We start from the raw sequence: 23419 nt of genomic DNA on the forward strand, positions 1-23419 counted from the left end.
TTTTATTCCACATTACATACTAAATTTTTCCCATGATTTTTTGCCTAGAGGAAGCATTAAATGACATACAATTCGGACGAACATTCAGCCTACTGCCAAACCATTGCAGAATGCACCAGTTCTCGTCCGATCACTGAAGTTAAGCTGCATTGGACGTGGAAAGTACTTGCATGGGAGACCGTTTGGGAATACCATGTGCAGTAGGCTTATCAACATTTTTATTCCACCGTACATACCAAAATTTTCCCCGCGATTTTTTGCCTTACCGAAGCGTTAAACGACATGCAATTCTGAAGAATATTCAGCCTACTGTCAATCCATTGCAGAACACACCAGTTCTTGTCCGATCACTGAAGTTAAGCTGCATCGGGCGTCGTTAGTACTTGCATGGGAGACCGGCTGGGAATACCACGTGCAGTAGGCTGATGAACATTTTTATTGCAGAATACACCAGTTCTCGTCCGATCACTGAAGTTTAGCCGCATAGGGCGTGGTTAGTTCTTGCACGGGAGACCGGCTGGGAATACCACATGCAGTAGGCTCATCAACATTTTTATTCCACATTACATACTAACTTTTTCCTATGATTTTTTTGCCTAGACGAAGCATTAAATGACATACAATTCGGACGAATATTCGGCCTACTGCCAAACCATTGCAGAATACACCAGTTCTCATCCGATCACTGAAGTTAAGCTGCATCGGGCGTGGTTAGTACTTGCATGGGAGACTGGCTGGGAGTACCACGTGCATTAGGCTCATCAACATTTGTATTCCACCGTACATACTAACTTTTCCCGGGATTTTTTGCCTAGCCGATGTATTAAATTACATCCAATTCCGACGAATATTCAGCCTACTGTCAAACCATTGTAGAATACACCAGTTCTCGTCCGATCACAGAAGTTAAGCTGCATCGGCGTGGTTAGTACTTGCATGGGAGACCTGCTAGGAATACCACGAGCAGTAGGCTTATCAACATTTTTATTCCACCGTACATACAAACCTTTTCCCGGGATTTGTTGCCTAGCTGAAGTATTAAATTACATCCAATTCCGACGAATATTCAGCCTACTGCCAAACCATTGTAGAATACACCAGTTCACGTCCGATCACAGAAGTTAAGCTGCATCAGGCGTGGTTAGTAATTGCATTGGAGACCTGCTGGGAATACCTCATGCAGTAGGCATCTCAACATTTTTATTCCACCGTACATACTATCTTTTTCCCCCGTGATTTTTTGCCTAGCCGAAGCATTGATTGAAATCCAATTCCGACAAATATTAAGCATACTGCCAAACCATTGCAGAATACACCAATTCTTGTCCGATCACTGAAGTTAAGCTGCATCGGGCGTGGTTAGTACTTGCATGGGAGTCCTGCTGGGAATACCTCATGCAGTAGGCATCTCAACATTTTTATTCCACCGTGCATACTAACTTTTTCCCGGGATTTTTTGCATGGCAGAAATATTGAATTACATCCAATTCCGACGAATATCCAGCCTACTGTCAAACCATTGCAGAATACACCAGTTCTCGTCCTATCACTGAAGTTAAGCTGCATCGGGCGTGGTTAGTACTTGCATGGGAGACTGGCTGGGAATACCACGTGCAGAAGCTGATGAAAATTTTTATTGCAGAATACACCAGATCTCGTCCGATCTCTGAAGTTAAGCTGCATCGGGCGTGGTTAGTACTTGCATGGGAGACCGGCTGGGAATACCACGTGCATTATGCTCATCAACATTTTTATTCCACATTACATACTAACTTTTTCCTATGATGTTTTGCCTAGCCGTAGCATTAAATGACATACAATTCCGACTAATATTCAGCCTACTGCCAAACCAATACAGAATACATCAGTTCTCGTCCGATCACTGAAGTTAAGCTGCATCGGGGATGGTTAGTACTTGCATGGGAGACCGGCTGGTAATACCACGTGCAGAAGCTGATGAAAATTTTTATTGCAGAATACACCAGTTCTCGTCCGATCACTGAAGTTAAGCTGCATCGGGCGTGGTTAGTACTTGCATGGGAGACCGGCTGGGAATACCACGTGCATTAGGCTCATCAACATTTTTATTCCACCGTACATACTAACTTTTTCCCGGGATTTTTTGCCTAGCCGAAGTATTACAATACATCCAATTCCGACGAATATCCAGCATACTGCCAAACCATTGCAGGAAACACCAGTTCTCGTCCGATCACTGAAGTTAAGCTGCATCGGGCGTGGTTAGTACTTGCATGGGAGACCGGCTGGGAATACAATGTGCAGTAGGCTTATCAACATTTTTATTCCACCGTACATACCAACTTTTTTCCCGCGATTTTTTGCCTTACCGAAGCGTTAAACGACATGCAATTCTGACGAATATTCAGCCTACTGTCAATCCATTGCAGAACACACCAGTTCTTGTCCGATCACTGAAGTTAAGCTGCATCGGGCGTCGTTAGTACTTGCATGGGAGACTGGTTGAGAATACCACGTGCATTAGGCTCATCAACATTTTTATTCCACCGTACATACTAACTTTTTCCCGGGATTTTTTGCCTATCAGAAGTATTAAATTGCATCCAATTCCGACGAATATCCAGCCTACTGTCAAACCATTGCAGAAGACGCCAGTTCTTGTCCGATCTCTGAAGTTAAGCTGCATTGGGCGTGGTTAGTACTTGCATGGGAGACTGGCTGGGAATACCACGTGCAGTAGGCTCATCAACATTTTTATTCCACATTACATATTAACTTTTTCCTATGATTTTTTTGCCTTGCCGTAGCATTAAATGACATCCAATTCCAACGAATATTCAGCCTACTGCCAAACCAATGCAGAATACACCAGTTCTCGTCCGATCACTGAAGTTAATCTGCATCGGCCATGGTTAGTAATTGCATGAGAGACCGGCTGGGAATACCACATGCAGTAGGCTGATGAACATTTTTATTGCAGAATACACCAGTTCTCGTCCGATCACTGAAGTTAAGCTGCATCGGGCGTGGTTAGTACTTGCATGGGAGACTGGTTGGGAATACCACGTGCATTAGGCTCATCAACATTTTTATTCCACCGTACATACTAACTTTTTCCCGGGATTTTTTGCATGGCAGAAGTATTGAATTACATCCAATTCCGACGAATATCCAGCCTACTGTCAAACCATTGCAGAACACGCCAGTTCTTGTCCGATCACTGAAGTTAAGCTTCATCGGGCGTGGTTAGTACTTGCATGGGAGACTGGCTGGGAATGCCACGTGCAGTAGGCTCATCAACATTTTTATTCCATATTACATACTAACTTTTTCCTATGATTTTTTTGCCTAGCCGTATCATTAAATGACATCCAATTCCGACGAATATTCAGCCTACTGGCAAACCAATGCAGAATACACCAGTTCTCGTCCGATCACTGAAGTTAATCTGCATCGGCCATGGTTAGTAATTGAATGTGAGACCGGCTGGGAATACCACCTGCAGTAGGCTTATCAACATTTTTATTCCACCGTAATACTAACTTTTTCCCGGGATTTGTTGCCTAGCCGTAGCATTAAATGACATCCAATTCCGACGAATATTCAGCCTACTGCCAAACCATTGCAGAAAACACCAGTTCTCTTCCGATCACTGAAGTTAAGCCCACTGGACGTGGTTAGTACTTGCATGGGAGACTGGCTGGGAATACCACGTGCAGTAGGCTCATCAACATTTTTATTCCACATTACATACTAAATTTTTCCCATGATTTTTTGCCTAGAGGAAGCATTAAATGACATACAATTCGGACGAACATTCAGCCTACTGCCAAACCATTGCAGAATGCACCAGTTCTCGTCCGATCACTGAAGTTAAGCTGCATTGGACGTGGAAAGTACTTGCATGGGAGACCGTTTGGGAATACCATGTGCAGTAGGCTTATCAACATTTTTATTCCACCGTACATACCAAAATTTTCCCCGCGATTTTTTGCCTTACCGAAGCGTTAAACGACATGCAATTCTGAAGAATATTCAGCCTACTGTCAATCCATTGCAGAACACACCAGTTCTTGTCCGATCACTGAAGTTAAGCTGCATCGGGCGTCGTTAGTACTTGCATGGGAGACCGGCTGGGAATACCACGTGCAGTAGGCTGATGAACATTTTTATTGCAGAATACACCAGTTCTCGTCCGATCACTGAAGTTTAGCCGCATAGGGCGTGGTTAGTTCTTGCACGGGAGACCGGCTGGGAATACCACATGCAGTAGGCTCATCAACATTTTTATTCCACATTACATACTAACTTTTTCCTATGATTTTTTTGCCTAGACGAAGCATTAAATGACATACAATTCGGACGAATATTCGGCCTACTGCCAAACCATTGCAGAATACACCAGTTCTCATCCGATCACTGAAGTTAAGCTGCATCGGGCGTGGTTAGTACTTGCATGGGAGACTGGCTGGGAGTACCACGTGCATTAGGCTCATCAACATTTGTATTCCACCGTACATACTAACTTTTCCCGGGATTTTTTGCCTAGCCGATGTATTAAATTACATCCAATTCCGACGAATATTCAGCCTACTGTCAAACCATTGTAGAATACACCAGTTCTCGTCCGATCACAGAAGTTAAGCTGCATCGGCGTGGTTAGTACTTGCATGGGAGACCTGCTAGGAATACCACGAGCAGTAGGCTTATCAACATTTTTATTCCACCGTACATACAAACCTTTTCCCGGGATTTGTTGCCTAGCTGAAGTATTAAATTACATCCAATTCCGACGAATATTCAGCCTACTGCCAAACCATTGTAGAATACACCAGTTCACGTCCGATCACAGAAGTTAAGCTGCATCAGGCGTGGTTAGTAATTGCATTGGAGACCTGCTGGGAATACCTCATGCAGTAGGCATCTCAACATTTTTATTCCACCGTACATACTATCTTTTTCCCCCGTGATTTTTTGCCTAGCCGAAGCATTGATTGAAATCCAATTCCGACAAATATTAAGCATACTGCCAAACCATTGCAGAATACACCAATTCTTGTCCGATCACTGAAGTTAAGCTGCATCGGGCGTGGTTAGTACTTGCATGGGAGTCCTGCTGGGAATACCTCATGCAGTAGGCATCTCAACATTTTTATTCCACCGTGCATACTAACTTTTTCCCGGGATTTTTTGCATGGCAGAAATATTGAATTACATCCAATTCCGACGAATATCCAGCCTACTGTCAAACCATTGCAGAACACGCCAGTTCTTGTCCGATCACTGAAGTTAAGCTTCATCGGGCGTGGTTAGTACTTGCATGGGAGACTGGCTGGGAATGCCACGTGCAGTAGGCTCATCAACATTTTTATTCCATATTACATACTAACTTTTTCCTATGATTTTTTTGCCTAGCCGTATCATTAAATGACATCCAATTCCGACGAATATTCAGCCTACTGGCAAACCAATGCAGAATACACCAGTTCTCGTCCGATCACTGAAGTTAATCTGCATCGGCCATGGTTAGTAATTGAATGTGAGACCGGCTGGGAATACCACCTGCAGTAGGCTTATCAACATTTTTATTCCACCGTAATACTAACTTTTTCCCGGGATTTGTTGCCTAGCCGTAGCATTAAATGACATCCAATTCCGACGAATATTCAGCCTACTGCCAAACCATTGCAGAAAACACCAGTTCTCCTCCGATCACTGAAGTTAAGCCCACTGGACGTGGTTAGTACTTGCATGGGAGACTGGCTGGGAATACCACGTGCAGTAGGCTCATCAATATTTTTATTCCACATTACATACTAAATTTTTCCCATGATTTTTTGCCTAGACGAAGCATTAAATGACATACAATTCGGACGAACATTCAGCCTACTGCCAAACCATTGCAGAATGCACCAGTTCTCGTCCGATCACTGAAGTTAAGCTGCATTGGACGTGGAAAGTACTTGCATGGGAGACCGTTTGGGAATACCATGTGCAGTAGGCTTATCAACATTTTTATTCCACCGTACATACCAAAATTTTCCCCGCGATTTTTTGCCTTACCGAAGCGTTAAACGACATGCAATTCTGACGAATATTCAGCCTACTGTCAATCCATTGCAGAACACACCAGTTCTTGTCCGATCACTGAAGTTAAGCTTCATCGGGCGTGGTTAGTACTTGCATGGGAGACTGGCTGGGAATGCCACGTGCAGTAGGCTCATCAACATTTTTATTCCATATTACATACTAACTTTTTCCTATGATTTTTTTGCCTAGCCGTATCATTAAATGACATCCAATTCCGACGAATATTCAGCCTACTGGCAAACCAATGCAGAATACACCAGTTCTCGTCCGATCACTGAAGTTAATCTGCATCGGCCATGGTTAGTAATTGAATGTGAGACCGGCTGGGAATACCACCTGCAGTAGGCTTATCAACATTTTTATTCCACCGTAATACTAACTTTTTCCCGGGATTTGTTGCCTAGCCGTAGCATTAAATGACATCCAATTCCGACGAATATTCAGCCTACTGCCAAACCATTGCAGAAAACACAAGTTCTCTTCCGATCACTGAAGTTAAGCCCACTGGACGTGGTTAGTACTTGCATGGGAGACTGGCTGGGAATACCACGTGCAGTAGGCTCATCAACATTTTTATTCCACATTACATACTAAATTTTTCCCATGATTTTTTGCCTTACCGAAGCGTTAAACGACATGCAATTCTGAAGAAGATTCAGCCTACTGTCAATCCATTGCAGAACACACCAGTTCTTGTCCGATCACTGAAGTTAAGCTGCATCGGGCGTCGTTAGTACTTGCATGGGAGACCGGCTGGGAATACCACGTGCAGTAGGCTGATGAACATTTTTATTGCAGAATACACCAGTTCTCGTCCGATCACTGAAGTTTAGCCGCATAGGGCGTGGTTAGTTCTTGCACGGGAGACCGGCTGGGAATACCACGTGCAGTAGGCTCATCAACATTTTTATTCCACATTACATACTAACTTTTTCCTATGATTTTTTTGCCTAGACGAAGCATTAAATGACATACAATTCGGACGAATATTCGGCCTACTGCCAAACCATTGCAGAATACACCAGTTCTCATCCGATCACTGAAGTTAAGCTGCATCGGGCGTGGTTAGTACTTGCATGGGAGACTGGCTGGGAGTACCACGTGCATTAGGCTCATCAACATTTGTATTCCACCGTACATACTAACTTTTCCCGGGATTTTTTGCCTAGCCGATGTATTAAATTACATCCAATTCCGACGAATATTCAGCCTACTGTCAAACCATTGTAGAATACACCAGTTCTCGTCCGATCACAGAAGTTAAGCTGCATCGGCGTGGTTAGTACTTGCATGGGAGACCTGCTAGGAATACCACGAGCAGTAGGCTTATCAACATTTTTATTCCACCGTACATACAAACCTTTTCCCGGGATTTGTTGCCTAGCTGAAGTATTAAATTACATCCAATTCCGACGAATATTCAGCCTACTGCCAAACCATTGTAGAATACACCAGTTCACGTCCGATCACAGAAGTTAAGCTGCATCAGGCGTGGTTAGTAATTGCATTGGAGACCTGCTGGGAATACCTCATGCAGTAGGCATCTCAACATTTTTATTCCACCGTACATACTATCTTTTTCCCCCGTGATTTTTTGCCTAGCCGAAGCATTGATTGAAATCCAATTCCGACAAATATTAAGCATACTGCCAAACCATTGCAGAATACACCAATTCTTGTCCGATCACTGAAGTTAAGCTGCATCGGGCGTGGTTAGTACTTGCATGGGAGTCCTGCTGGGAATACCTCATGCAGTAGGCATCTCAACATTTTTATTCCACCGTGCATACTATCTTTTTTCCCCCGTGATTTTTTGCCTAGCCGAAGCATTGATTGAAATCCAATTCCGACAAATATTCAGCCTACTGCCAAACCATTGCAGAATACACCAGTTCTCGTCCGATCACTGAATTTAAGCTGCATTGTGCGTGGTTAGTACTTGCATGGGAGACCGGCTGGGAATACCACCTGCAGTAGGCTTGTCAACATTTTTATTCTCCTTACATACTAACTTTTTCCCGGGATTTTTTGCCTAGCCGAAGTATTAAAATACATGCAATTCTGACGAATATTCAGCCTACTGTCAATCCATTGCAGAACACACCAGTTCTTGTCCGATCACTGAAGTTAAGCTGCATCGGGCGTCGTTAGTACTTGCATGGGAGACCGGCTGGGAATACCACGTGCAGTAGGCTCATCAACATTTTTATTCCACATTACATACTAACATTTACCAATTATTTTTTGCCTAGCCGTAGCATTAAATGACATCCAATTCCGACGAATATTCAGCCTACTGCAAAACCATTGCAGAATACACCAGTTCTCGTCGGATCACTGAAGTTAAGCGGCATCAGGCTTGGTTAGTACTTGCATGGGAGACCGGCTGGGAATACAACGTGCAGTAGGCTGATGAACATTTTTATTGCAGAATACACCAGTTCTCGTCCGATCACTGAAGTTAAGCCGCATAGGGCGTGGTTAGTTCTTGCACAGGAGACCGGCTGGGAATACCACGTGCAGTAGGCTCATCAACATTTTTATTCCACATTACATACTAACTTTTTCCTATGATTTTTTTTGCCTAGACGAAGCATTAAATGACATACAATTCGGACGAATATTCAGCCTACTGCCAAACCATTGCAGAATACACCAGTTCTCGTCCGATCACTGAAGTTAAGCTGCTTCAGGCGTGGTTAGTACTTGCATGGGAGACCGGCTAGGAATACCACGAGCAGTAGGCTTATCAACATTTTTATTCCACCGTACATACTAACTTTTTCCTATGATGTTTTGCCTTACCGAAGCGTTAAACGACATGCAATTCTGACGAATATTCAGCCTACTGTCAATCCATTGCAGAACACACCAGTTCTTGTCCGATCACTGAAGTTAAGCTGCATCGGGCGTCGTTAGTACTTGCATGGGAGACCGGCTGGGAATACCACGTGCAGTAGGCTCATCAACATTTTTATTCCACATTACATACTAACATTTACCCATTATTTTTTGCCTAGTCGTAGCATTAAATGACATCCAATTCCGACGAATATTCAGCCTACTGCAAAACCGTTGCAGAATACACCAGTTCTCGTCGGATCACTGAAGTTAAGCTGCATCAGGCTTGGTTAGTACTTGCATGGGAGACCGGCTGGGAATACCACGTGCAGTAGGCTGATGAACATTTTTATTGCAGAATACACCAGTTCTCGTCCGATCACTGAAGTTAAGCCGCATAGGGCGTGGTTAGTTCTTGCACGGGAGACCGGCTGGGAATACCACGTGCAGTAGGCTCATCAACATTTTTATTCCACATTACATACTAACTTTTTCCTATGATTTGTTTGCCTAGACGAAGCATTAAATGACATACAGTTCGGACGAATATTCAGCCTACTGCCAAACCATTGCAGAATACACCAGTTCTCGTCCGATCACTGAAGTTAAGCTGCATCAGGCTTGGTTAGTACTTGCATGGGAGACCGGCTGGGAATACCACGTGCAGTAGGCTGATGAACATTTTTATTGCAGAATACACCAGTTCTCGTCCGATCACTGAAGTTAAGCCGCATAGGGCGTGGTTAGTTCTTGCACGGGAGACCGGCTGGGAATACCACGTGCAGTAGGCTCATCAACATTTTTATTCCACATTACATACTAACTTTTTCCTATGATTTTTTTTGCCTAGACGAAGCATTAAATGACATACAATTCGGACGAATATTCAGCCTACTGCCAAACCATTGCAGAATACACCAGTTCTCGTCCGATCACTGAAGTTAAGCTGCTTCGGGCGTGGTTAGTACTTGCATGGGAGACCGGCTGGGAATACTACGTGCATTAGGCTCATCAACATTTGTATTCCACCGTACATACTAACTTTTCCCGGGATTTTTTGCCTAGCCGATGTATTAAATTTCATCCAATTCCGACGAATATTCAGCCTACTGCCAAACCATTGTAGAATACACCAGTTCTCGTCCGATCACATAAGTTAAGCTGCATCGGCGTGGTTAGTACTTGCATGGGAGACCTGCTAGGAATACCACGAGCAGTAGGCTTATCAACATTTTTATTCCACCGTACATACAAACTTTTTCCCGGGATTTGTTGCCTAGCCAAAGTATTAAATTACATCCAATTCCGACGAATATTCAGCCTACTGCCAAACCATTGTAGAATACACCTGTTCACGTCGATCACATAAGTTAAGCTGCATCGGGCGTGGTTAGTAATTGCATTGGAGACCTGCTGGGAATACCTCATGCAGTAGGCATTTCAACATTTTTATTCCACCGTACATACTATCTTTTTCCCCCGTGATTTTTTGCCTAGCCGAAGCATTGATTGAAATACAATTCCGACAAATATTAAGCCTCTTGCCAAACCATTGCAGAATACACCAATTCTTGTCCGATCACTGAAGTTAAGCTGCATCGGGCGTGGTTAGTACTTGCATGGGAGTCCTGCTGGGAATACCTCATGCAGTAGGCATCTCAACATTTTTATTCCACCGTACATACTATCTTTTTTCCCCCGTGATTTTTTGCCTAGCCGAAGCATTGATTGAAATCCAATTCCGACAAATATTCAGCCTACTGCAAAACCATTGCAGAATACACCAGTTCTCGTCCGATCACTGAAGTTAAGACGCATAGGGCGTGGTTAGTTCTTGCACGGGAGACCGGCTGGGAATACCACGTGCAGTAGGCTCCTCAACATTTTTATTCCACATTACATACTAAATTTTTTCCATGATTTTTTGCCTAGCCGTAGCATTAAATGACATCCAATTCCGACGAATATTCAGCCTACTGAAAAACCATTGCAGAATACACCATTTCTCGTCGGATCACTGAAGTTAAGCTGCATTGTGCGTGGTTAGTACTTGCATGGGAGACCGGCTGGGAATACCACCTGCAGTAGGCTTGTCAACATTTTTATTCCACCTTACATACTAACATTTTCCCGGGATTTTTTGCCTAGCCGAAGTATTAAAATACATCCAATTCCGACGAATATCCAGCCTACTGCCAAACCATTGCAGGATACACCAGTTCTCGTCCGATCACTGAAGTTAAGCTGCATCGGGCGTGGTTTGTACTTGCATGGGAGACCGGCTGGGAATACAATGTGCAGTAGGCTTATCAACATTTTTATTCCACCGTACATACCAACTTTTTCCCCGCGATTTTTTGCCTTACCGAAGCGTTAAACGACATGCAATTCTGACGAATATTCAGCCTACTGTCAATCCATTGCAGAACACACCAGTTCTTGTCCGATCACTGAAGTTAAGCTGCATCGGGCGTCGTTAGTACTTGCATGGGAGACCGGCTGGGAATACCACGTGCAGTAGGCTCATCAACATTTTTATTCCACATTACATACTAACATTTACCCATTATTTTTTGCCTAGTCGTAGCATTAAATGACATCCAATTCTGACGAATATTCAGCCTACTGCAAAACCGTTGCAGAATACACCAGTTCTCGTCGGATCACTGAATTTAAGCTGCATCAGGCTTGGTTAGTACTTGCATGGGAGACCGGCTGGGAATACCACGTGCAGTAGGCTGATGAACATTTTTATTGCAGAATACACCAGTTCTCGTCCGATCACTGAAGTTAAGCCGCATAGGGCGTGGTTAGTTCTTGCACGGGAGACCGGCTGGGAATACCACGTGCAGTAGGCTCATCAACATTTTATTCCACATTACATACTAACTTTTTCCTATGATTTGTTTGCCTAGACGAAGCATTAAATGACATACAGTTCGGACGAATATTCAGCCTACTGCCAAACCATTGCAGAATACACCAGTTCTCGTCCGATCACTGAAGTTAAGCTGCTTCGGGCGTGGTTAGTACTTGCATGGGAGACCGGCTGGGAATACCACGTGCATTAGGCTCATCAACATTTGTATTCCACCGTACATACTAACTTTTCCCGGGATTTTTTGCCTAGCCGATGTATTAAATTACATCCAATTCCGACGAATATTCAGCCTACTGCCAAACCATTGTAGAATACACCAGTTCTCGTCCGATCACATAAGTTAAGCTGCATCGGCGTGGTTAGTACTTGCATGGGAGACCTGCTAGGAATACCACGAGCAGTAGGTTTATCAACATTTTTATTCCACCGTACATACAAACTTTTTCCCGGGATTTGTTGCCTAGCCGAAGTATTAAATTACATCCAATTCCGACGAATATTCAGCCTACTGCCAAACCATTGTAAAATACACCAGTTCACGTCCGATCACAGAAGTTAAGCTGCATCGGGCGTGGTTAGTAATTGCATTGGTGACCTGCTGGGAATACCTCATGCAGTAGGCATCTTAACATTTTTATTCCACCGTACATACTATCTTATTTCCCCCGTGATTTTTTGCCTAGCCGAAGCATTGATTGAAATCCAATTCCGACAAATATTAAGCATACTGCCAAACCATTGCAGAATACACCAATTCTTGTCCGATCACTGAAGTTAAGCTGCATCGGGCGTGGTTAGTACTTGCAAGGGAGACCTGCTGGGTATACCTCATGCAGTAGGCATCTCAACATTTTTATTCCACCGTACATACTATCTTTTTTCCCCCGTGATTTTTTGCCTAGCCGAAGCATTGATTGAAATCCAATTCCGACAAATATTCAGCCTACTGCCAAACCATTGCAGAATACACCAGTTCTCGTCCGATCACTGAAGTTAAGCCGCATAGGGCGTGGTTAGTTCTTGCACGGGAGACCGGCTGGGAATACCACGTGCAGTAGGCTCCTCAACATTTTTATTCCACATTACATGCTAAATTTTTTCCATGATTTTTTGCCTAGCCGTAGCATTAAATGACATCCAATTCCGACGAATATTCAGCCTACTGCAAAACCTTTGCAGAATACACCATTTCTCGTCGGATCACTGAAGTTAAGCTGCATTGTGCGTGGTTAGTACTTGCATGGGAGACCGGCTGGGAATACCACCTGCAGTAGGCTTGTCAACATTTTTATTCCACCGTACATACTAACTTTTTCCCGGGATTTGTTGTCTAGCCGAAGTATTAAATTACATCCAATTCTGACGAATATTCAGCCTACTGCCAAACCATTGCAGAGTACACCAGTTCTCGTCCGATCACTGAAGTTAAGCCGCATCAGGCGTGGTTAGTTCTTGCACGGGAGACCGGCTGGGAATACCACGTGCAGTAGGCTCATCAACATTTTTATTCCACATTACATACTGAATTTTTCCCATGATTATTTGCCTAGACGAAGCATTAAATGACATTCAATTCGGACGAATATTCAGCCTACTGCCAAACCATTGCGGAATACACCAGTTCTCGTCCGATCACTGAAGTTAAGCTGCTTCGGTCGTGGTTAGTACTTGCATGGGAGACCGGCTGCGAATAACACGTGCAGTAGGCTGATGAACATTTTTATTGCAGAATACACCAGTTCTCGTCCGATCACTGAAGTTAAGCTGCATCGGGCGTGGTTAGTACTTGCATGGGAGACTGGTTGGGAATACCACGTGCATTAGGCTCATCAACATTTTTATTCCACCGTACATACTAACTTTTTCCCGGGATTTTTTGCCTAGCAGAAGTATTAAATTACATCCAATTCCGACGAATATGCAGCCTACTGTCAAACCATTGCAGAACACGCCAGTTCTTGTCCGATCACTGAAGTTAAGCTGCATCGGGCGTGGTTAGTACTTGCATGGGAGACTGGCTGGGAATACCACGTGCAGTAGGCTCATCAACATTTTTATTCCACATTACATACCAACTTTTTCCCATGATTTTTTACCTAGACGAAGCATTAAATTACATCTAATTCTGACGAATACCCAGCCTACTGCCAAACCATTGCAGAATACACCAGTACTCGTCCGACCACTGAAGTTAAGCTGCATCGGGCGTGTTTAGTACTTGCATGGGAGACCGGCTGGGAATACCACCTGCAGTAGGCTTATCAACATTTTTATTCCACCGTACATACCAACTTTTTCCCGGTATTTGTTGCCTAGCCGAAGTATTAAATTACATCCAATTCCGACGAATATTCAGCCTACTGCCAAGCCATTGCAGAGTACATCAGTTCTCGTCCGATCACTGAAGTTAAGCCGCATCAGGCGTGGTTAGTTCTTGCACGGGAGACCGGCTGGGAATACCACGTGCAGTAGGCTCATCAACATTTTTATTCCACATTACATACTAACTTTTTCCCATGATTTTTTTGCCTAGACGAAGCATTAAATGACATTCAATTCGGACGAATATTCAGCCTACTGCCAAACCATTGCAGAATACACCAGTTCTCGTCCGATCACTGAAGTTAAGCCGCATAGGGCGTGGTTAGTTCTTGCACGGGAGACCGGCTGGGAATACCACGTGCAGTAGGCTCCTCAACATTTTTATTTCACATTACATGCTAAATTTTTTCCATGATTTTTTGCCTAGCCGTAGCATTAAATGACATCCAATTCCGACGAATATTCAGCCTACTGCAAAACCATTGCAGAATACACCATTTCTCGTCGGATCACTGAAGTTAAGCTGCATTGTGCGTGGTTAGTACTTGCATGGGAGACCGGCTTGGAATACCACCTGCAGTAGGCTTGTCAACATTTTTATTCCACATTACATACTAACTTTTTCCCATGATTTTTTGACTAGACGAAGCATTAAATGACATACAATTCGGACGAATATTCAGCCTACTGCCACCATTGCAGAATACAACAGTTCTCGTCCGATCACTGAAGTTAAGCTGCATTGGGCGTGGTTAGTACTTACATGGGAGACCGGCTGGGAATACCACGTGCATTAGGCTCATCACCATTTTTATTCCAGTGTACATACTAACATTTTCCCGGGATTGTTTGCCTAACCGAAGTATTAAATTACATCCAATTCCGACGAATATGCAGCCTACTGTCAAACCATTGCAGAACACGCCAGTTCTTGTCCGATCACTGAAGTTAAGCTGCATCGGGCGTGGTTAGTACTTGCATGGGAGACTGGCTGGGAATACCACGTGCAGTAGGCTCATCAACATTTTTATTCCACATTACATACCAACTTTTTCCCATGATTTTTTACCTAGACGAAGCATTAAATTACATCCAATTCTGACGAATATCCAGCCTACTGCCAAACCATTGCAGAATACACCAGTACTCGTCCGACCACTGAAGTTAAGCTGCATCGGGCGTGTTTAGTACTTGCATGGGAGACCGGCTGGGAATACCACCTGCAGTAGGCTTATCAACATTTTTATTCCACCGTACATACCAACTTTTTCCCGGTATTTGTTGCCTAGCCGAAGTATTAAATTACATCCAATTCCGACGAATATTCAGCCTACTGCCAAGCCATTGCAGAGTACATCAGTTCTCGTCCGATCACTGAAGTTAAGCTGCATCAGGCGTGGTTAGTTCTTGCACGGGAGACCGGCTGGGAATACCACGTGCAGTAGGCTCATCAACATTTTTATTCCACATTACATACTAACATTTTCCCATGATTTTTTTGCCTAGACGAAGCATTAAATGACATACAATTCGGACGAATATTCAGCCTACTCCCAAACCATTGCAGAATACATCAGTTCTTGTCCGATCACTGAAGTTAAGCTGCTTCGGTCGTGGTTAGTACTTGCATGGGAGACCGGCTGCGAATAACACGTGCAGTAGCCTGATGAACATTTTTATTGCAGAATAAACCAGTTCTCGTCCATTCACTGAAGTTAAGCTGCATCGGGCGTGGTTAGTACTTGCATGGGAGACTGGTTGGGAATACCACGTGCATTAGGCTCATCAACATTGTTATTCCACCGTACATACTAACTTTTTCCCGGGATTTTTTGCCTAGCAGAAGTATTAAATTACATCCAATTCCGACGAATATGCAGCCTACTGTCAAACCATTGCAGAACACGCCAGTTCTTGTCCGATCAGTGAAGTTAAGCTGCATCGGGCGTGGTTAGTACTTGCATGGGAGACTGGCTGGGAATACCACGTGCAGTAGGCTCATCAACATTTTTATTCCACATTACATACTAACTTTTTCCTATGATTTTTTTGCCTAGCCGTAGCATTAAATGACATCCAATTCCGACGAATATTCAGCCTACTGCCAAACCAATGCAGTATACACCACTTCTCGTCCGATCACTGAAGTTAATCTGCATCGGCCATGGTTAGTAATTGCATGTGAGACCGGCTGGGAATACCACCTGCAGTAGGCTCCTCAACATTTTTATTCCACATTACATACTAACTTTTTTCCATGATTTTTTGCCTAGCCGTAGCATTAAATGACATCCAATTCCGACAAATATTCAGCCTACTGCAAAACCAATGCAGAATACACCACTTCTCGTCCGATCACTGAAGTTAATCTGCATCGGCCATGGTTAGTAATTGCATGTGAGACCGGCTGGGAATACCACCTGCAGTAGGCTTATCAACATTTTTATTCCACCGTAATACTAACTTTTTCCCGGGATTTGTTGCCTAGCCGTAGCATTAAATGACATCCAATTCCGACGAATATTCAGCCTACTGCCAAACCATTGCAGAAAACACCAGTTCTCCTCCGATCACTGAAGTTAAGCTGCATCGGGCGTGGTTAGTACTAGCATGGGAGACCGGCTGGGAATACCACCTGCAGTAGGCTCATCAATATTTTTATTCCACATTACATACTAACTTTTTCCTATGATTTTTTGCCTAGCCGTAGCATTAAATGACATCCAATTCCGACGAATATTCAGCCTACTGCCAAACCAATGCAGAATACATCATTTCTCGTCCGATCACTGAAGTTAAGCCGCATCGGGCGTGGTTAGTTCTTGCAAGCAAGACTGGCTGGGAATACCATGTGCAGAAGGCTCATCAACATTTTTATTCCACATTACATACCAACTTTTTCCCATGATTTTTTACCTAGACGAAGCATTAAATGACATACAATTCGGACGAATATTCAGCCTACTGCCAAACCATTGCAGAATACACCAGTTCTCGTCCGATCACTGAAGTTAAGCTGCATCGGGCGTGGTTAGTACTTCCATGGGAGACCGGCTGGGAATACCATGTGCAGTAGGCTTCTCAACATTTTTATTCCACCGTACATACCAACTTTTTCCCGGGATTTTTTGCCTTACCGAAGCGTTAAACGACATGCAATTCTGACGCATATTCAGCCTTCTGTCAAACCATTGCAGAACACACCAGTTCTTGTCCGATCACTGAAGTTAAGCTGCATCGGGCGTGGTTATTACTTGCATGGGAGACCGGCTGGGAATACCACGTGCAGTAGGCTCCTCAACATTTTTATTCCACATTACATACTAACTTTTTTCCATGATTTTTTGCCTAGCCGTAGCATTAAATGACATCCAATTCCGACGAATATTCAGCCTACTGCAAAACCATTGCAGAATACACCAGTTCTCGTCCAATCACTGAAGTTAAGCTGCATCGGGCGTGGTTAGTACTAGCATGGGAGACCGGCTGGGAATACCACGTGCAGTAGGCTGATGAAAATTTTTATTGCAGAATACACCAGTTCTCGTCCGATCACTGAAGTTAAGCTGCATCGGGCGTGGATAGTACTTGCATGGGAGACCGGCTGGGAATACCACGTGCAGTAGGCTGATGAACATTTTTATTGCAGAATACACCAGTTCTCGTCCGATCACTGAAGTTAAGCCGCATAGGTCGTGGTTAGTTCTTGCACGGGAGACCGGCTGGGAATACCACGTGCAGTAGGCTCATCAACATTTTTATTCCACATTACATACTAACTTTTTCCTATGATTTTTTTGCCTAGACGAAGCATTAAATGACATACAATTCGGACGAATATTCAGCCTACTGCCAAACCATTGCAGAATACACCAGTTCTCGTCCGATCACTGAAGTTAAGCTGCATCGGGCGTGGTTAGTACTTGCATGGGAGACCGGCTGGGAATACTACGTGCATTAGGCTCATCAACATTTGTATTCCACCGTACATACTAACTTTTCCCGGGATTTTTTGCCTAGCCGATGTATTAAATTACATCCAATTCCGACGAATATTCAGCCTACTGCCAAACCATTGTAGAATACACCAGTTCTCGTCCGATCACAGAAGTTAAGCTGCATCGGCGTGGTTAGTACTTGCATGGGAGACCTGCTAGGAATACCACGAGCAGTAGGCTTATCATCATTTTTATTCCACCGTACATACAAACTTTTTCCCGGGATTTGTTGCCTAGCCGAAGTATTAAATTACATCCAATTCCGACGAATATTCAGCCTACTGCCAAACCATTGTAGAATACACCAGTTCTCGTCCAATCACTGAAGTTAAGCTGCATCTGGCGTGGTTAGTACTTGCATGGGAGACCGGCTGGGAATACCACGTGTAGTAGACTTATCAACATTTTTATTCCACCGTACATACCAACATTTTCCCGCGATTTTTTGCCTAGCCGAAGCGTTAAACGACATCCAATTCTGACAAATACTCAGCCTACTGCCAATCCATTGCATAACACACCAGTTCTCGTCCCATCACTGAAGTTAAGCTGCATCTGGCGTGGTTAGTACTTGCATGGGAGACTGGCTGGGAATGCCACGTGCAGTAGGCTCATCAACATTTTTATTCCACATTACATACTAACTTTTTCCTATGATTGTTTGCCTAGCCGTAGCATTAAATGACATCCAATTCCGACGAATATTCAGCCTACAGGCAAACCATTGCAGAATACACCAGTTCTCGTCCGATCACTGAAGTTAAGCTGCATCAGGCTTGCTTAGTACTTGCATGGGAGACTGGCTGGGAATACCACGTGCAGTAGGCTGATGAATATTTTTATTGCAGAATACACCAGTTCTCGTCCGATCACTGAAGTTAAGCCGCATAGGGCGTGTTAGTTCTTGCACGGGAGACCGGCTGGGAATACCACGTTCAGTAGGCTCATCAACATTTTTATTCCACATTACATACTAACATTTTCCTATGATTTTTTGCCTAGACGAAGCATTAAATGACATACAATTCAGACGAATATTCAGCCTACTGCCAAACCATTGTAGAATACACCAGTTCTCGTCCGATCACAGAAGTTAAGCTGCATCGGCGTGGTTAGTACTTGCATGGGAGACCTGCTAGGAATACCACGAGCAGTAGGCTTATCATCATTTTTATTCCACCGTACATACAAACTTTTTCCCGGGATTTGTTGCCTAGCCGAAGTATTAAATTACATCCAATTCCGACGAATATTCAGCCTACTGCCAAACCATTGTAGAATACACCAGTTCTCGTCCAATCACTGAAGTTAAGCTGCATCTGGCGTGGTTAGTACTTGCATGGGAGACCGGCTGGGAATACCACGTGTAGTAGACTTATCAACATTTTTATTCCACCGTACATACCAACATTTTCCCGCGATTTTTTGCCTAGCCGAAGCGTTAAACGACATCCAATTCTGACAAATACTCAGCCTACTGTCAATCCATTGCATAACACACCAGTTCTCGTCCCATCACTGAAGTTAAGCTGCATCTGGCGTGGTTAGTACTTGCATGGGAGACCGGCTGGGAATGCCACGTGCAGTAGGCTCATCAACATTTTTATTCCACATTACATACTAACTTTTTCCTATGATTGTTTGCCTAGCCGTAGCATTAAATGACATCCAATTCCGACGAATATTCAGCCTACAGGCAAACCATTGCAGAATACACCAGTTCTCGTCCGATCACTGAAGTTAAGCTGCATCAGGCTTGCTTAGTACTTGCATGGGAGACTGGCTGGGAATACCACGTGCAGTAGGCTGATGAATATTTTTATTGCAGAATACACCAGTTCTCGTCCGATCACTGAAGTTAAGCCGCATAGGGCGTGTTAGTTCTTGCACGGGAGACCGGCTGGGAATACCACGTTCAGTAGGCTCATCAACATTTTTATTCCACATTACATACTAACATTTTCCTATGATTTTTTGCCTAGACGAAGCATTAAATGACATACAATTCAGACGAATATTCAGCCTACTGCCAAACCATTGCAGAATACACCAGTTCTCGTCCGATCACTGAAGTTAAGCCGCATAGGGCGTGGTTAGTAATTGCATTGGAGACCTGCTCTGAATACCTCATGCAGTAGGCATCTCAACATTTTTATTCCACCGTACATACTATCTTTTTTCCCCCCGTGATTTTTTGCCTAGCCGAAGCATTGATTGAAATCCAATTCCGACAAATATTAAGCCTACTGCCAAACCATTGCAGAATACACCAATTCTCGTCCGATCACTGATGTTAAGCTGCATCGGGCGTGGTTAGTACTTGCATGGGAGACCGGCTGGGAATACCACGTGCATTAGGCTCATCAACATTTGTATTCCACCGTACATACTAACTTTTCCCGGTATTTGTTGCCTAGCCGAAGTATTAAATTACATCCAATTCCGACAAATATTCAGCCTACTGCCAAACCATTGCAGAATACACCAGTTCTCGTCCGATCACTGAAGTTAAGCCGCATAGGGCGTGGTTAGTTCTTGCACGGGAGACCGGCTGGGAATACCACATGCAGTAGGCTCCTCAACATTTTTATTCCACATTACATACTAAATTTTTTCCATGATTTTTTGCCTAGCCGTAGCATTAAATGACATCCAATTCCGACGAATATTCAGCCTACTGCAAAACCATTGCAGAATACACCATTTCTCGTCGGATCACTGAAGTTAAGCTGCATTGAGCGTGGATAGTACTTGCATGGGAGACCGGCTGGGAATACCACCTGCAGTAGACTTGACAACATTTTTATTCCACCGTACTTACTAACTTTTTCCCGGGATTTGTTGTCTAGCCGAAGTATTAAATTACAGCCAATTTTGACGAATATTCAGCCTACTGCCAAACCATTGCAGAGTACACCAGTTCTCGTCTGATCACTGAAGTTAAGCCGAATCAGGCGTGGTTAGTTCTTGCACGGGAGACCGGCTGGGAATACCACGTGCAGTAGGCTCATCAACATTTTTATTCCACATTACATACAAACTTTTTCCCATGATTTTTTGCCTAGACGAAGCATTAAATGACATACAATTCGGACGAATATTCAGCCTACTGCCACCATTGCAGAATACAACAGTTCTCGTCCGATCACTGAAGTTAAGCTGCATTGGGCGTGGTTAGTACTTACATGGGAGACCGGCTGGGAATACCACGTGCAGTAGGCTCATCAACATTTTTATTCCAGTGTACATACTAACATTTTCCCGGGATTTTTTGCCTAACCGAAGTATTAAATTACATCCAATTCTGACGAATATCCAGCCTACTGCCAAACCATTGTAGAATACACCAGTACTCGTCTGACCACTGAAGTTAAGCTGCATCGAGCGTGTTTAGTACTTGCATGGGAGACCGGCTGGGAATACCACCTGCAGTAGGCTTATCAACATTTTTATTCCACCGTACATACCAAAATTTTCACGGGATTTTTTGCCTAGCCGAAGCGTTAAACAACATGCAATTCTGACGAATATTCAGCCTACTGCCAAACCATTGCAGAGTACACCAGTTATCGTCCGATCACTGAAGTTAAGCCGCATCGGGCGTGGTTAGTTCTTGCACGGGAGACCTACTGGGAATACCACCTGCAGGAGGCTTGTCAACATTTTTATTCCACCGTACTTACTAACTTTTTCCCGGGATTTGTTGCCTAGCCGAAGTATTAAATTACATCCAATTCCGAGGAATATCCAGCCTACAGCAAAACCATTGCAGAATACACCAGTTCTCGTCTGATCACTGAAGTTAAGCTGCATTTGGCGTGGTTAGTACTTGCATGGGAGACCGGCTGGGAACACCAAGTGCAGTAGGCTTCTCAACATTTTTATTCCACCGTACATATCAAATTTTTTTCCGGGATTTGTTGCCTTACCGAAGCGTTAAACGACATGCAATTCTGACGAATATTCAGCCTACTGCCAAACCATTGCAGAGTACATCAGTTATCGTCCGATCACTGAAGTTAAGCCGCATCGGGCGTGGTTAGTTCTTGCACGGGAGACCTACTGGGAATACCACCTGCAGTAGGCTCATCAACATTTTTATTCCACATTACATCCTAAATTTTTCCTATGATTTTTTGCCTAGCCGTAGCATTAAATGACATCCAATTCCGACGAATATTCAGCCTACTGCCAAACCAATGCAGAATACTCCAGTTCTCGTCCGATCACTGAAGTTAAGCTGCATCGGGCGTGGTTAGTACTTGCATGGGAGACCGGCTGGAAATACCACGTGCATTAGGCTCATCAACATTTTTATTCTACCGTACATACTAACTTTTTCCCGGGATTTTTTGCCTAGCCGAAGTATTAAATTACATCCAATTCCGACGAATATCCAGCCTACTGCCAAACCATTACAGAATACACCAGTTCTCGTCTGATCACTGAAGTTAAGCTGCATCGGGCGTGGTTAGTACTTGCATTGGAGACCAACTTGGAATACAATGTGCAGTAGGCTTTTCAACATTTTTATTCCACCGTACTTACTAACTTTTTCCCGGGATTTGTTGCCTAGCCGAAGTATTAAATTACATCCAATTCTGACGAATATTCAGCCTACTGCCAAACCATTGCAGAGTACACCACTTCTCGTCCGATCACCGAAGTTAAGCCGCAACAGGCATGGTTAGTTCTTGCACGGGAGACCGGCTGGGAATACCATGTACAGTAGGCTGATGAACATTTTTATTGCAGAATACACCAGTTCTCGTCCGATCACTGAAGTTAAGCTGCATCGGGCGTGGTTAGTACTTGCATGGGAGACCGGCTGGGAATACCACGTGCATTAGGCTCATCAACATTTTTATTCTACCGTACATACTAACTTTTTCCCGGGATTTTTTGCCTAGCCGAAGTATTAAATTACATCCAATTCCGACGAATATCCAGCCTACTGCCAAACCATTGCAGAATACACCAATTCTCGTCCGATCACTGAAGTTAAGCTGCATCGGGCGTGGTTAGTACTTGCATGGGAGACCGGCTAGGAATACCACGTGCAGTAGGCTTATCAACATTTTTTATTCCACCGTACATACCAATTTTTCCCATGATTGTTTGCCTTGCCGAAGCGTTAAACGACGTGCAATTCTGACGAATATTCAGCCTCCTCTCAAACCATTGCAGAACACGCCAGTTCTTGTCCGATCACTGAAGTAAAGATGCATGTGGTGTAGTTAGTACTTGCATGGGAGACCGGCTGGGAATACCACGTGCAGTAGGCTCATCAACATTTTTATTCCAAATT

The 23419-nt window shown here is 43.9% G+C and overlaps 77 pseudogenes; all 77 read left to right on the top strand.

Annotated features, from left to right (window-relative positions):
- The first annotated feature begins 87 nt into the window (after positions 1-87).
- LOC146726918 (5S ribosomal RNA) lies at positions 88-207 on the top strand (annotated as a pseudogene).
- A 97-nt stretch (positions 208-304) lies between these two features.
- LOC146726919 (5S ribosomal RNA) lies at positions 305-424 on the top strand (annotated as a pseudogene).
- Positions 425-639: 215 nt separating this feature from the next.
- On the top strand, positions 640-759 carry LOC146726920 (5S ribosomal RNA; annotated as a pseudogene).
- A 95-nt stretch (positions 760-854) lies between these two features.
- Positions 855-973, top strand: LOC146726921 (5S ribosomal RNA; annotated as a pseudogene).
- Positions 974-1287: 314 nt separating this feature from the next.
- Positions 1288-1407, top strand: LOC146726922 (5S ribosomal RNA; annotated as a pseudogene).
- A 96-nt stretch (positions 1408-1503) lies between these two features.
- LOC146726923 (5S ribosomal RNA) lies at positions 1504-1623 on the top strand (annotated as a pseudogene).
- A 546-nt stretch (positions 1624-2169) lies between these two features.
- On the top strand, positions 2170-2289 carry LOC146726924 (5S ribosomal RNA; annotated as a pseudogene).
- Positions 2290-2386: 97 nt separating this feature from the next.
- Positions 2387-2506, top strand: LOC146726925 (5S ribosomal RNA; annotated as a pseudogene).
- A 96-nt stretch (positions 2507-2602) lies between these two features.
- On the top strand, positions 2603-2722 carry LOC146726926 (5S ribosomal RNA; annotated as a pseudogene).
- Positions 2723-3153: 431 nt separating this feature from the next.
- Positions 3154-3273, top strand: LOC146726927 (5S ribosomal RNA; annotated as a pseudogene).
- A 312-nt stretch (positions 3274-3585) lies between these two features.
- Positions 3586-3704, top strand: LOC146726928 (5S ribosomal RNA; annotated as a pseudogene).
- Positions 3705-3800: 96 nt separating this feature from the next.
- LOC146726929 (5S ribosomal RNA) lies at positions 3801-3920 on the top strand (annotated as a pseudogene).
- A 97-nt stretch (positions 3921-4017) lies between these two features.
- On the top strand, positions 4018-4137 carry LOC146726930 (5S ribosomal RNA; annotated as a pseudogene).
- Positions 4138-4352: 215 nt separating this feature from the next.
- Positions 4353-4472, top strand: LOC146726931 (5S ribosomal RNA; annotated as a pseudogene).
- A 95-nt stretch (positions 4473-4567) lies between these two features.
- On the top strand, positions 4568-4686 carry LOC146726932 (5S ribosomal RNA; annotated as a pseudogene).
- Positions 4687-5000: 314 nt separating this feature from the next.
- Positions 5001-5120, top strand: LOC146726933 (5S ribosomal RNA; annotated as a pseudogene).
- Positions 5121-5216: 96 nt separating this feature from the next.
- On the top strand, positions 5217-5336 carry LOC146726934 (5S ribosomal RNA; annotated as a pseudogene).
- Positions 5337-5648: 312 nt separating this feature from the next.
- LOC146726935 (5S ribosomal RNA) lies at positions 5649-5767 on the top strand (annotated as a pseudogene).
- A 96-nt stretch (positions 5768-5863) lies between these two features.
- LOC146726936 (5S ribosomal RNA) lies at positions 5864-5983 on the top strand (annotated as a pseudogene).
- Positions 5984-6080: 97 nt separating this feature from the next.
- LOC146726937 (5S ribosomal RNA) lies at positions 6081-6200 on the top strand (annotated as a pseudogene).
- Positions 6201-6512: 312 nt separating this feature from the next.
- Positions 6513-6631, top strand: LOC146726938 (5S ribosomal RNA; annotated as a pseudogene).
- A 96-nt stretch (positions 6632-6727) lies between these two features.
- Positions 6728-6847, top strand: LOC146726939 (5S ribosomal RNA; annotated as a pseudogene).
- A 215-nt stretch (positions 6848-7062) lies between these two features.
- On the top strand, positions 7063-7182 carry LOC146726940 (5S ribosomal RNA; annotated as a pseudogene).
- A 95-nt stretch (positions 7183-7277) lies between these two features.
- LOC146726941 (5S ribosomal RNA) lies at positions 7278-7396 on the top strand (annotated as a pseudogene).
- Positions 7397-7710: 314 nt separating this feature from the next.
- Positions 7711-7830, top strand: LOC146726942 (5S ribosomal RNA; annotated as a pseudogene).
- Positions 7831-7929: 99 nt separating this feature from the next.
- On the top strand, positions 7930-8049 carry LOC146726943 (5S ribosomal RNA; annotated as a pseudogene).
- A 95-nt stretch (positions 8050-8144) lies between these two features.
- Positions 8145-8264, top strand: LOC146726944 (5S ribosomal RNA; annotated as a pseudogene).
- A 96-nt stretch (positions 8265-8360) lies between these two features.
- On the top strand, positions 8361-8480 carry LOC146726945 (5S ribosomal RNA; annotated as a pseudogene).
- A 216-nt stretch (positions 8481-8696) lies between these two features.
- LOC146726946 (5S ribosomal RNA) lies at positions 8697-8816 on the top strand (annotated as a pseudogene).
- Positions 8817-8912: 96 nt separating this feature from the next.
- On the top strand, positions 8913-9032 carry LOC146726947 (5S ribosomal RNA; annotated as a pseudogene).
- A 96-nt stretch (positions 9033-9128) lies between these two features.
- LOC146726948 (5S ribosomal RNA) lies at positions 9129-9248 on the top strand (annotated as a pseudogene).
- Positions 9249-9463: 215 nt separating this feature from the next.
- LOC146726949 (5S ribosomal RNA) lies at positions 9464-9583 on the top strand (annotated as a pseudogene).
- Positions 9584-9799: 216 nt separating this feature from the next.
- Positions 9800-9919, top strand: LOC146726950 (5S ribosomal RNA; annotated as a pseudogene).
- Positions 9920-10014: 95 nt separating this feature from the next.
- LOC146726951 (5S ribosomal RNA) lies at positions 10015-10133 on the top strand (annotated as a pseudogene).
- A 313-nt stretch (positions 10134-10446) lies between these two features.
- On the top strand, positions 10447-10566 carry LOC146726952 (5S ribosomal RNA; annotated as a pseudogene).
- Positions 10567-10665: 99 nt separating this feature from the next.
- LOC146726953 (5S ribosomal RNA) lies at positions 10666-10785 on the top strand (annotated as a pseudogene).
- Positions 10786-11097: 312 nt separating this feature from the next.
- On the top strand, positions 11098-11217 carry LOC146726954 (5S ribosomal RNA; annotated as a pseudogene).
- Positions 11218-11314: 97 nt separating this feature from the next.
- On the top strand, positions 11315-11434 carry LOC146726955 (5S ribosomal RNA; annotated as a pseudogene).
- A 96-nt stretch (positions 11435-11530) lies between these two features.
- Positions 11531-11650, top strand: LOC146726956 (5S ribosomal RNA; annotated as a pseudogene).
- A 214-nt stretch (positions 11651-11864) lies between these two features.
- LOC146726957 (5S ribosomal RNA) lies at positions 11865-11984 on the top strand (annotated as a pseudogene).
- A 95-nt stretch (positions 11985-12079) lies between these two features.
- LOC146726958 (5S ribosomal RNA) lies at positions 12080-12198 on the top strand (annotated as a pseudogene).
- A 534-nt stretch (positions 12199-12732) lies between these two features.
- Positions 12733-12852, top strand: LOC146726959 (5S ribosomal RNA; annotated as a pseudogene).
- Positions 12853-12948: 96 nt separating this feature from the next.
- Positions 12949-13068, top strand: LOC146726960 (5S ribosomal RNA; annotated as a pseudogene).
- A 96-nt stretch (positions 13069-13164) lies between these two features.
- Positions 13165-13284, top strand: LOC146726961 (5S ribosomal RNA; annotated as a pseudogene).
- Positions 13285-13380: 96 nt separating this feature from the next.
- LOC146726962 (5S ribosomal RNA) lies at positions 13381-13500 on the top strand (annotated as a pseudogene).
- A 214-nt stretch (positions 13501-13714) lies between these two features.
- On the top strand, positions 13715-13834 carry LOC146726963 (5S ribosomal RNA; annotated as a pseudogene).
- A 96-nt stretch (positions 13835-13930) lies between these two features.
- Positions 13931-14050, top strand: LOC146726964 (5S ribosomal RNA; annotated as a pseudogene).
- A 96-nt stretch (positions 14051-14146) lies between these two features.
- Positions 14147-14266, top strand: LOC146726965 (5S ribosomal RNA; annotated as a pseudogene).
- Positions 14267-14363: 97 nt separating this feature from the next.
- Positions 14364-14483, top strand: LOC146726966 (5S ribosomal RNA; annotated as a pseudogene).
- Positions 14484-14795: 312 nt separating this feature from the next.
- Positions 14796-14913, top strand: LOC146726967 (5S ribosomal RNA; annotated as a pseudogene).
- A 96-nt stretch (positions 14914-15009) lies between these two features.
- LOC146726968 (5S ribosomal RNA) lies at positions 15010-15129 on the top strand (annotated as a pseudogene).
- Positions 15130-15225: 96 nt separating this feature from the next.
- Positions 15226-15345, top strand: LOC146726969 (5S ribosomal RNA; annotated as a pseudogene).
- A 96-nt stretch (positions 15346-15441) lies between these two features.
- Positions 15442-15561, top strand: LOC146726970 (5S ribosomal RNA; annotated as a pseudogene).
- A 431-nt stretch (positions 15562-15992) lies between these two features.
- Positions 15993-16112, top strand: LOC146726971 (5S ribosomal RNA; annotated as a pseudogene).
- Positions 16113-16640: 528 nt separating this feature from the next.
- On the top strand, positions 16641-16760 carry LOC146726972 (5S ribosomal RNA; annotated as a pseudogene).
- Positions 16761-17072: 312 nt separating this feature from the next.
- On the top strand, positions 17073-17192 carry LOC146726973 (5S ribosomal RNA; annotated as a pseudogene).
- Positions 17193-17288: 96 nt separating this feature from the next.
- On the top strand, positions 17289-17408 carry LOC146726974 (5S ribosomal RNA; annotated as a pseudogene).
- A 96-nt stretch (positions 17409-17504) lies between these two features.
- Positions 17505-17624, top strand: LOC146726975 (5S ribosomal RNA; annotated as a pseudogene).
- A 333-nt stretch (positions 17625-17957) lies between these two features.
- Positions 17958-18077, top strand: LOC146726976 (5S ribosomal RNA; annotated as a pseudogene).
- Positions 18078-18172: 95 nt separating this feature from the next.
- Positions 18173-18291, top strand: LOC146726977 (5S ribosomal RNA; annotated as a pseudogene).
- Positions 18292-18387: 96 nt separating this feature from the next.
- On the top strand, positions 18388-18507 carry LOC146726978 (5S ribosomal RNA; annotated as a pseudogene).
- Positions 18508-18603: 96 nt separating this feature from the next.
- Positions 18604-18723, top strand: LOC146726979 (5S ribosomal RNA; annotated as a pseudogene).
- Positions 18724-18819: 96 nt separating this feature from the next.
- LOC146726980 (5S ribosomal RNA) lies at positions 18820-18939 on the top strand (annotated as a pseudogene).
- A 213-nt stretch (positions 18940-19152) lies between these two features.
- Positions 19153-19271, top strand: LOC146726981 (5S ribosomal RNA; annotated as a pseudogene).
- Positions 19272-19367: 96 nt separating this feature from the next.
- On the top strand, positions 19368-19487 carry LOC146726982 (5S ribosomal RNA; annotated as a pseudogene).
- Positions 19488-19583: 96 nt separating this feature from the next.
- Positions 19584-19703, top strand: LOC146726983 (5S ribosomal RNA; annotated as a pseudogene).
- Positions 19704-19799: 96 nt separating this feature from the next.
- LOC146726984 (5S ribosomal RNA) lies at positions 19800-19919 on the top strand (annotated as a pseudogene).
- Positions 19920-20352: 433 nt separating this feature from the next.
- LOC146726985 (5S ribosomal RNA) lies at positions 20353-20472 on the top strand (annotated as a pseudogene).
- Positions 20473-20567: 95 nt separating this feature from the next.
- Positions 20568-20687, top strand: LOC146726986 (5S ribosomal RNA; annotated as a pseudogene).
- A 312-nt stretch (positions 20688-20999) lies between these two features.
- LOC146726987 (5S ribosomal RNA) lies at positions 21000-21119 on the top strand (annotated as a pseudogene).
- Positions 21120-21215: 96 nt separating this feature from the next.
- Positions 21216-21333, top strand: LOC146726988 (5S ribosomal RNA; annotated as a pseudogene).
- A 96-nt stretch (positions 21334-21429) lies between these two features.
- Positions 21430-21549, top strand: LOC146726989 (5S ribosomal RNA; annotated as a pseudogene).
- A 312-nt stretch (positions 21550-21861) lies between these two features.
- On the top strand, positions 21862-21981 carry LOC146726990 (5S ribosomal RNA; annotated as a pseudogene).
- A 313-nt stretch (positions 21982-22294) lies between these two features.
- LOC146726991 (5S ribosomal RNA) lies at positions 22295-22414 on the top strand (annotated as a pseudogene).
- Positions 22415-22510: 96 nt separating this feature from the next.
- Positions 22511-22630, top strand: LOC146726992 (5S ribosomal RNA; annotated as a pseudogene).
- Positions 22631-22843: 213 nt separating this feature from the next.
- LOC146726993 (5S ribosomal RNA) lies at positions 22844-22963 on the top strand (annotated as a pseudogene).
- A 97-nt stretch (positions 22964-23060) lies between these two features.
- On the top strand, positions 23061-23180 carry LOC146726994 (5S ribosomal RNA; annotated as a pseudogene).
- Positions 23181-23419: the final 239 nt, after the last annotated feature.

Source organism: Saccoglossus kowalevskii, unplaced genomic scaffold (assembly GCF_978046115.1).
Source record: "Saccoglossus kowalevskii unplaced genomic scaffold, keSacKowa6.1 SCAFFOLD_24, whole genome shotgun sequence".
Classification (NCBI taxonomy): Eukaryota; Metazoa; Hemichordata; class Enteropneusta; family Harrimaniidae; genus Saccoglossus; species Saccoglossus kowalevskii.